The 9,794-nt window shown below is 42.9% G+C and overlaps 1 pseudogene; it reads left to right on the plus strand.

Annotated features, from left to right (window-relative positions):
- Positions 1-2,535: 2,535 nt before the first annotated feature.
- LOC124778729 lies at positions 2,536-2,653 on the plus strand (annotated as a pseudogene).
- Positions 2,654-9,794: the final 7,141 nt, after the last annotated feature.

Consider the following 9,794-nt stretch of genomic DNA (forward strand, 5'->3'; position numbering starts at 1 on the left):
TGCCACTTCAGTCTTGCGAGTATCTCTAAGGCTTTTGTTATCATTGTTCTCCTTCTAATGTCCTCTTATCGATACGTATCCCTGAGGCTGACTCCTAGGATCTGTCGCACCAGGGCCCGTTGTGTGCGCTTTAGGTTACGATCACCGGCCCTAGTAAGAGCCATAGTTTTCAAACCATAGGTTGTTACTGGTAATAAGCACCTAGACGAATTGGTGCAGTCTGATGATTTTACCCCAGTTCAGTTTTGTGGCCAAGGCAGATATATTCACCGACAGCTTCTATAGACTGCTTTCCGACTGCAAGTGGTTGGTTGTCTGAGCTTCGTATTTTTGTTTTATCGATGTTTATTTCCAAGCCAATCTTTGCAGAGGAAAGTTTTAGTTTTTGGATCACGCTCTTTAATTCTTTAAAATCTTCAGTTATGAGCACAGCATCATCCTCTAAGTGCAGGTGCTTCAGCTTTGAGTCACTGAGTTTTATTCTTTATTCCAGTCTAGTAATTCGTTACATGTTCCAACGCGGGGGTGAACAGTTTCGAAGAGAAGGTGTCACCTTGACACACTTTATATGCCTTGAATTTATCCTGGAATTTCCAAGGGTCTTTATCATTGCCCAGTCTCCACGGAGTCGAAAGCTTTCTATAATCTACAGAGGCCAGATGAATCCTGATGTTATATTAAGTTGTTTTTTTCAAGAAGGAGGCGAATAATCTGGATGTGATCCATTGTCGAAAAACCTTTTCGAAATCCCACTTGCTCAAAGGGTAGATAAGCATCCAATTTTCTTTTGATGAGGAGTGTTAGGAGTTTGTAAACTTGTGGTAACAAACTAACCAGACAATAGTTCCTCAAGTTTTCCTTCCTTATCGCCATTTTTGGAGATTAGAATCATTTCAGCATTTTTTTCAATTTTCTGGTATTCTTCCACATTCGCTGCATTTTTTTGATTAGTATCCTCAGTTTCCAGCATGTTACTTCCACCTAGTTTCAGAATTTAATTTAATCGTATTCTGCCCAGGAGCCTTTTTGTTATTTAGTTGTTTAAGTTCATTTTCAACTTCAGAAGTGATTATCTCCAGTGCTTCTCCCTGTGCATCATCCATGGGTACTTGTATAAAACATATTATATAGGATAACTTAACAATATATCGTGGGGAAAGAAAAATCCGTAAATTCTGCGTCGTTACTTACGTTGCATTTATTTACGTTCAGGACCAGCCAGCAGTTTCTTAACCAAACATTGATCCCCCACAAGCCTTTGTGCACTTGGCTACAGTGTTCTGGAACTGCAACCTTTCTATAGAAACAGTATCGTCTGCCAACAGCCTCACGGAGCTTCCAGCATTATGCACTAGGTCATTAATATATATTATAAACGGTTAATGGCCATATAACACTCCATAGGGTACTCCCGAAGTTACCTTTACGTCTGCTGAGTTCATCCGGTTAAGACCGGCTTGTTGAGTTTCGTTTGCAAGGGCTTACCGAATCCAGCTACCGGAACTGTATCGAATGCACAATTGCGTACCATCCGTTTAATATCGGTTCTAGTACTCTATTTCGAAAACCCGAGCGAGGTGGCATAATTATTAGGACAGCTAATCATGAAGCTGATTTATTGGTTTTCCTTGGTTTCCGGAAATTGGTTGAGCAGATGGTTCTTTAAACGCAGGTTCGCTCAAATTCCTTTCCTGTATTTTACCATTCTCATTTAGTGATCCGTGTCTCGTTCTATTTGTCATCCTCCTCCCCCTCCGCCAACCCCTTGACGAGACTGTGAATTTTAATATTCTATCTTCAATTCACGGTCTAGGGCTGGCGAATAGCTTACCGATGTTGCGAACAATAAGTGTATTTGTGATTCAGTACGCAGATTACGATGAGTGCTAAGGCAGTGTTAGTTGAGAGACCCCAAAAGCATTCTTGTCGCCGGCGGGTTTTCTTACTTCATGCAGATTGGCAGCTTTGCTTCGCAAAGATTGGATTTCCTGTCTTAACTGTAACTGTTTGTTGTAGGTAGCTATTAACATACGTGTAGCGTGTAATTTCATGTCAGCCCTTCTGTTATGAGCCAGAAAAGAGGTATAGTAACATAATAGCGACACATATACGACTTTTGAATGCAATTAATAACAAGGTGACGAAAATCGAATTTCGGAAAATATTTTTTGTTTTCGTGTTAACATGTTAGATCTAAATAGACTTTGACGAACCTATGAGAGATTGATTTTCCGAGAGTCAGTTATTTGTTGCGGAATATGTCTGTAAATTATCTGTCCGGTTTCGTCTAGTGCGTTGAAGCGAGATTATCAGTACTTTTATTTTTAGTAAAGGGAGAGCACAGTTGCCTTATGAATGTCAGTGAAATAGTAATTCTTAAGGTAAAATATTACCCACGCCAATTACAGGGTTTGTCAACAACTTAAATAACTCTTTCTGTGAAAAAAAATCCAATGTAGTCACTGATGGAAGATTATTCCGCTGCGATTTGGAAACCATGCTACAAACAGAATTAGCAAATGTTTTACCACTAGGGTCAACGGCCTTGCCGCAGTGGATACACCGGTTCCCGTCAGATCACCGAAGTTAAGCGCTGTTTGGCGTGGCCGGCACTTGGATGGGTGACCATCCGGGTCGCCATGCGCTGTTGCCATTTTTCGGGATGCACTCAGCCTCGTGATGCCAACTGAGCAGCTACTCGACCGAATAGTAGCGGCTCCGGTCAAAGAAAACCATCGTAATGACCGGGAGAGCGGTGTGCTGACCACACGCCCCTCCTATCCGCATCCTCAGCTGAGGATGACACGGCGGTCAGATGGTCCCGATGGGCCACTTGTGGGCTAATGACGGAGTGCTTTTATCACTAAAAGGATACTGTATTAGTGAGCTATGCAGATGATTGTGTGTCAATAATTGGTTAAATGAACAAAAGACGTTCTCAGCATGTTTATCAACGCTAAAAGTGATATCAGCAGGAAAGAGCGAATATTGTTTGATCGGAATAAGTCTGTCAAGGGCTTAAGCCAACAAAGCAACGATAGGTTAGAAATGCCACAAGAAATGCACATTTTTGCGGCTATGACCTAAGAATGTTCGAGAACAGCAACGGCTGAAGTCAAAAAAATTCAAGGCCTGATCTTAAACATGAAATTGTATTTTCCGTGTAGTAGTTTCATACAGCCGTGGAAAACAAGGAATCCGTTTTCTTCCAGGTAGCCGCTTACGCAACAGAAAAATCCAAGCGAAAACTGGCTTCATACCGCTGTTATACAATCCGTGAGACCACGAAGCACACACCTCTAATCTTCGCAATTGCCGGATTAAAAGTATACAGTAACAGCACCTAGAAATTAAACTGACATAACAAAGCTCAAATTACATGAAATTTGTTATCCACCCCAATGGCAAATCAATAACATCCCAACTTGCTAGAACATCCTATCTGCCAGGACAAACTGTGATTCAGTTTGTCTTTTTTTAAAGAAAAATTTAATGTGTTTACGCCGTGGACCGTGAGAAAATCAGAAAGAACACAAATGAAGCGTTTAAGACATGATGTTAGAGAAGAATGCTTAAAATTAAATGCGCAGGTAAGATAAGAAAAAAAAATCTAGCGAGAATGGGAGTAAGAAGAGCAATGCGAGAAGCGTCAACAAATTTGAAAGTAACATTTTGCAAACTGATCCGACTAAAATCTGTAATAAGTTTCGGTTTCACGTAGTGTCAGTACCTGCACATAAATCTATTTCGCCGCTCAGTGAGCGTTCTGACACCGATACGGAAGGCGACTGAGAGAGGGCCGAAATACTGAATTCTTACGAAACTGTTTCACCGCAGAAGTGCTAATACGGTCCCTTCATTCAATCAACGCACGGACGCCCAAATAGCAGATGTTAACATAACTGGTAGCGGAAGAGAAAAGCAACTGCAACTGATTAATAGTGGAAAGGAATCTTGGTGTGATAAGCTACCTGAGGTGTTGTACAAAGACTGCGCGTGACAACGTGAGCCCCCTTGTAACAGCAGTTCAACATACGAGCAGATCGCTGGAGCAACGCAGGTTATCAAACGACCGGGAAAAGTGCAGCTATTCGCGTTTTCAATAAGGGCCGTAGGACAGATATACGTCATTGCAGGCCCATATTGCTGACATAAGTCTGTTTGTAGAACTATGAAATATGTTTTATGATCACGTATTATGTGTTTTTGGAGAATGAAGATCTGTTCTACAAAAATCATCATGGATTCCGCAGAGATCTTGTGTAATTCATCTCGCTCCGTCCTTCCATAAGACCCAGAGCGTTCTAGATATTGGTGTTCAGGATGATTCGTGTACCTCAAATTAAGGAAGGCATTTCGTGCAGTACCGCTCTGTAGTAAAGTGAACAAAATACGTGCTTACCGAGTTCCACACGAGATTCTGTACTTCCTTACAGATGGAACTCAGTATGCCGCTCTTAACGAAACGAACTCGACAGATAGAAGGTAATTTCAGGTGTTACTCCAAGAAAATGTCATAGGACATTTACTGGTTGCAATGCATGTTAATAATGTACCAAATAACGCCGGAACCTCCAGTAGGCTGCAGATGAAGCGGTTGTCTGTAAGAAGGTAGCAAAGCTAAAAGACTGTAGGGAACTGCTGAAAGACCTGCAAGGAATCGATGATCTGTGGAGGGACTGGCAGTTGACGCTGAACGTAAGTAAATGTAACGTACTGCTCGTAAATAAGAAACCACCTTACAGTGAGGTAACAAAAGTATGGGATAGCGATATGTACGATACAGATGGTGGGAGTATAACGTACAAAAGATATGAAAGGGCAGTGCTTTGGCGGAGCTGACATTTGAACTCAAACGATTCTTCTGAAAAGGTTTCTAAGAGATTATGGCCGCAGTATGGGAATTAACAGACTTTGAACGCGGAATGGTAGTTGGAGCTAGACGCATAGGACATTCCATTTCGGAAATCGCTAGGAAACTCAATATTCGGAGATTCTCAGTGTTAAGAGTGTGCCGAGAATAATAAATTCCAGGCATCACCTCTCACCACGGACAACGCAGTGGCCGACGGCCTTCACTTAAAGACCGAGAGCAATGGCTTTTGCGTTGAGCTGTCAGTGCTATCAGACGAGCAACACGGCGTGAAATAACCACAGGAATCAATGTGGGACGTACGACGGACGTATCCGTTAGGACAGTGCGGCGAAATCTTTCTTTTACGGGCTATGGCAGCAAGCTATCTACACGAGTGCCTTCGCTAATAGCACATCACCTGCAACCTGGGCTCGTGGCCGTATTGGTAGGACCCCAGATGATTGGAAAGCTGTGACCTTGTCCGATGAGTCCCGATTTCAGTTGATAAGAGCTGATGGGAGAGTTCGAGTTCGGCGCAGGCCCCACGAAGCCATGGACCCAAGTTGTCAAAAAGGCACTGCAAGGCACTGATAGTGGCTCCATAATCGCGTGGATTGTGTTTACATAGACTGTGTCCTCTGGCCCAACTGAACCGATCATTGACTGCAAATGGTTATTTTCGGCTCGGCTACTTGGAGAACATTTGGAGCTATTCAGGTCAAAGAGGTAGGAAAGGCATCAGATTTGGAGAACAGATTTATGGAAAAATGGCACAGAGGTAGTGTTGATCAAAGTGTTAATGACAAGTGGATAAAAATGAGGGAAGGACTCATGGACTCTGTCAAAGAAGTACTAGGAATTAGAGTATCCCAAAGCACCAGGATGGATAATAGAATGGATAACAGAAAACATGTTGAAAAAGGTGGAAGAGCGGAGAAAGTAGAAAAGTGCAGAAACTGAAGCAGGCAAAAAGAGGTGCAGGAAACTGAATAATGAGTTAAGAAGAGGATCTGAAGAAACAAGGGAAAAATGGATGAAACAGAAATGCGACGAAATAGAGAAAGTGGAGAAAGAGGGAAAGTATGAAATGATGTATAAACTGGCTAGTGAGATAGTTTTTGAATGTAAAAGAAAGAGGAATAACATGGAAGTAGAAAGAGCGGATGGTACTCTAGCAAAAGAACCACAGGAGGTTTTAACAGATGGCAAGAATATATCGAATGTCTGTATAAGGGGGATGAAATGCAAAGCGAAATTAAGTTTGAGGAGGAGCAGTATGTGCCGGAAGATGGAAAGGGATTCACCATCTTGGAAGCAGAAGTAGAAAAGGCGCCGAAGGAGATGAAGAATAGGAAGGCATGTGGAATTGATGATTTGCCAGTTGAACTGTTGAAGAGCCTGGGAAACAAGGCAAGAAAAGAAATAGTCTACCTCTGTAACGAGATATATGACAAAGAGGAATGGCCTGAGGACTTGCTCGCAACAGTTATGATACCAATAGAGAAAAAGAGAAACACTAAAAAATGTGAAGAGCATCGGATCATCAGTCTAATTTCTCATGCAGCTTAAATCTTGCTGAGAGTGTTGAATAGAAGGCTATATGGCAAGCTGGATAGATGGATTTCAGAGGAGCAGTTCGGATTTAGAAGAGGAAAAGGAACAAGAGATGCTATTGGCCTGTTAAGAACTATAGGGGAAAGATATATGGAAAAAGGTAGTGAAATCTTTGCTGTTTTTATAGATTTAGAAAAGGCTTTTGACAGAGTTCAGTGGAACAGGCTGATGGATATGTTGAAGAGGAAAGGAGTAGATTGGAAAGAGAGACTAATGATACAGAATATATAGTTACACCAGAAAATAAGGATAAGGATTGGAAATGAAATGTCAGAAGGAAGCAGCATTGGACGAGGTGTTAGACAAGGTTATCTTTCCTCACTGTTGTTTAATGCATACCTTGAAGAGATTATTGCGAAAGGCTTAGATCGGAAAAGAGGAATATGTATTGGTGGAAAGAGAATAGAATGTATAAGATTTGCTGATGACATGGTATTAGTTGCAGAAAGTGAGCGGACAGTGAATAACATGCCGAAAGATCTGAATGAAGCTTGTGTGGAATATGGGATGCAAATAAACACAGCAAAAACAAAGAGTATGGTCATCAGTACAAGTCGCAGACTGTCCAATATTAAAATAGGACAATCTGCCATTAGCCAAGTAAGTGCATTTAAATATCTTGAAAGAACAACAACTGAAGACTTGAGATGTCACCAGGACGTTAAAACTCGAATTGCCATAGCGGAGGAGGCATTCAACAGAAAGAGAAGACTTATGTGGCAAATTAGATAAAGGTCTAAGGAAAAGGCTTGGCAAATGTTTTGTCTGGAGTGTGGCACTATATGGGGATTATAAGGATTGACGCTGAGGCGAGAGGATGAAAAAAGATTAGAAACATTTGAGATGTGGATGTGGAGGAGAACGAAGAGAATAAGCTGGATGGAAAAAGTGGGTAGTGAAAGAGTATTGGGAAGGGTTGGTGAGAGATGATGTCTCCTGAAGGTTGTAAGAGAAAGGAAAAAATACTGGTTGGGACATTCATTGAGAAGAGAGTGATTGCTAGCAGATGCTTTGGAAGGATTGGTTTGTGGGAAAAGACTGAGTGGAAGAAGACGATACAATATGATAGATGACATAAAGGAAAGAGGAAATTATGCAGACCTGAAGACGATGGCAGAAGACCGGACAGCCTGGAGAACTACCATGTGAAAACCTGCCTTTTGGCAGAACACTGATGATGAGTTCCCAAACAACGATGTCGCGTCACCGGGCCACAAGCTTTAGCGATTGGTTTGAACAACATTCTGGACAATTCGAGTGAGTGATTTGTCCACGCAATTTGTTTATGGAACATAATCTACAGGCCAGTTCGTGCACAAAATTCAGCACCGGCAACACTTTCGCCATTATAGACGGTTGTAGAGGCAGCATGGCTTAATACTCGTATTTTTTGCAGGAGACCTCCAACGACATGTCGAGTCGATGCCACGTCGAGATGCTGCACTACCCCTGGAAAAAGGAGGTCCGGCACGATGTTAATAGGTGCCCCATGAGTTTTGTCACAGCGGTGTATAACAGGTGTAAGAAACAGTACGGGGCTAGGGATACGAAGATGCTCAATGAAACGCCTTTGGTTGTCAAGAGGATAATGTGTGAAGCTTTCAACGACTAACTTAGCAGAATACATCTACATTTATACTCTCCCAGACACCTGACGGCGTAATCCAAAGAGTGCTTCTGATACTGCTCTCTTATCTCTCCTTTCCTCTTCCATTCGCGGTTGGTGTGAGTGAAGAACGATTGTCAATAAATTTACTAGCTCTACAGTCTCGTATTTTCTCGTTGTGGTCATGTCTCGAGATATATGAAAACTCTTACAACTTTTGAAGTAACACAAACATTATTAACACTCCAATTTTTTCTTCGTTTCTACATACACTACTGGCCATTAAAATTGCAACACCAAGAAGAAATGCAGATGATAAGCGGGTATTCATTAGACAAATATATTACACTAGAACTGACATGTGATTACATTTTCACGCAATTTGGGTGTATAGATCCTGAGAAATCAGTACCCAGAACAACCACCTCTGGCCGTAATAACAGTCTTGATACGACTGGGCATTGAGTCAAACAGAGTTTGGATGGCGTGTACAGGTACAGCTGTCCATGCAGCTTCAACACGATACCACGGGTCATTAAGAGTAGCGACTGGCGTATTGTGACGAGCCAGTTGCTCGGCCACCATAGACCAGACGTTTTCAATTGGTGAAAGATCTGGAGAATGTGCTGGCCAGGGCAGCAGTCGAACATTTTCTGTATCCAGAAAGGCCCGTACAGGACCTGCAACATGTGGTCGTGCATTATCCTGCTGAAATGTAGGGTTTCGCAAGGATTGAATGAAGGGTAGAGCCATGGGTCGTAACACATTTGAAATGTAACGTCCACTGTTCAAACTGCGAACAAGAGGCGACCGAGACGTGTAACCAATGACACCCTATACCTTCACGCCTGGTGATACGCCAGTATGGCGATGGCGAATACACGCTTCCAATGTGCGTTCACCGCGATGTCACCAAACACGGATGCGACCATCATGATGCTGTAAACGGAAACTGGAGTCATCCGAAAAAATGATGTTTTACCATTCGTGCACCCAGGTGCGTCGTTGAATACACCATCGCAGGCGCTCCTGTCTGTGATGCAGCATCAAGGGTAACCGCAGCTATGTTCTCCGAGCTGATAGTCCATGCTGCTGCAAACGTCGTCGAACTGTTCGCGCAAATGGTTGTTGTCTTGCAAACGTCCCCATCTGTTGACTCAGGGATTGGGACGTGGCTGCACGATCCGTTACAGCCATGTGGATAAGATGCCTGTCATCTCGACTGCTAGTGATACGAGACCGTTGGGAACCAGCACGGCGTTCCGTATTACTTTCCTGAACCCACCGATTCCATATTCTGCTAACAGTCATTGGATCTCGACCAACGCGAGCAGCAATGTCGCGATACGATAAACCGCAATCGCGATAGGCTACAATCCGACCTTTATCAAAGTCGGAAACGTGATGGCACGCATTTCTCCTCCTTACACGAGGCATCACAACAACGTTTCAGCAGGCAACGCCAGTCAACTGCTGATTGTGTATGAGGAATCGATTGGAAATTTTCCTCATGTGAGATCGTTGTACGTGTCGCCACCGGCGCCAATCTTGTGTAAATGCTCTGGAAAGCTAATCATTTGCGTATCACAGCATCTTCTTCCTGTCGGTTAAATTTCTGGTCTGTAGCACGTCATCTTCGTGGTGTGGCAATTTTAATGGCCAGTAGTGTATTTGCAGCTCTGAGGGCTTCAAATTGCAGCGTGTAACATGGCTGTGTGT

This window comes from Schistocerca piceifrons, chromosome 2, assembly GCF_021461385.2.
Source record: "Schistocerca piceifrons isolate TAMUIC-IGC-003096 chromosome 2, iqSchPice1.1, whole genome shotgun sequence".
Classification (NCBI taxonomy): domain Eukaryota; kingdom Metazoa; phylum Arthropoda; class Insecta; order Orthoptera; family Acrididae; genus Schistocerca; species Schistocerca piceifrons.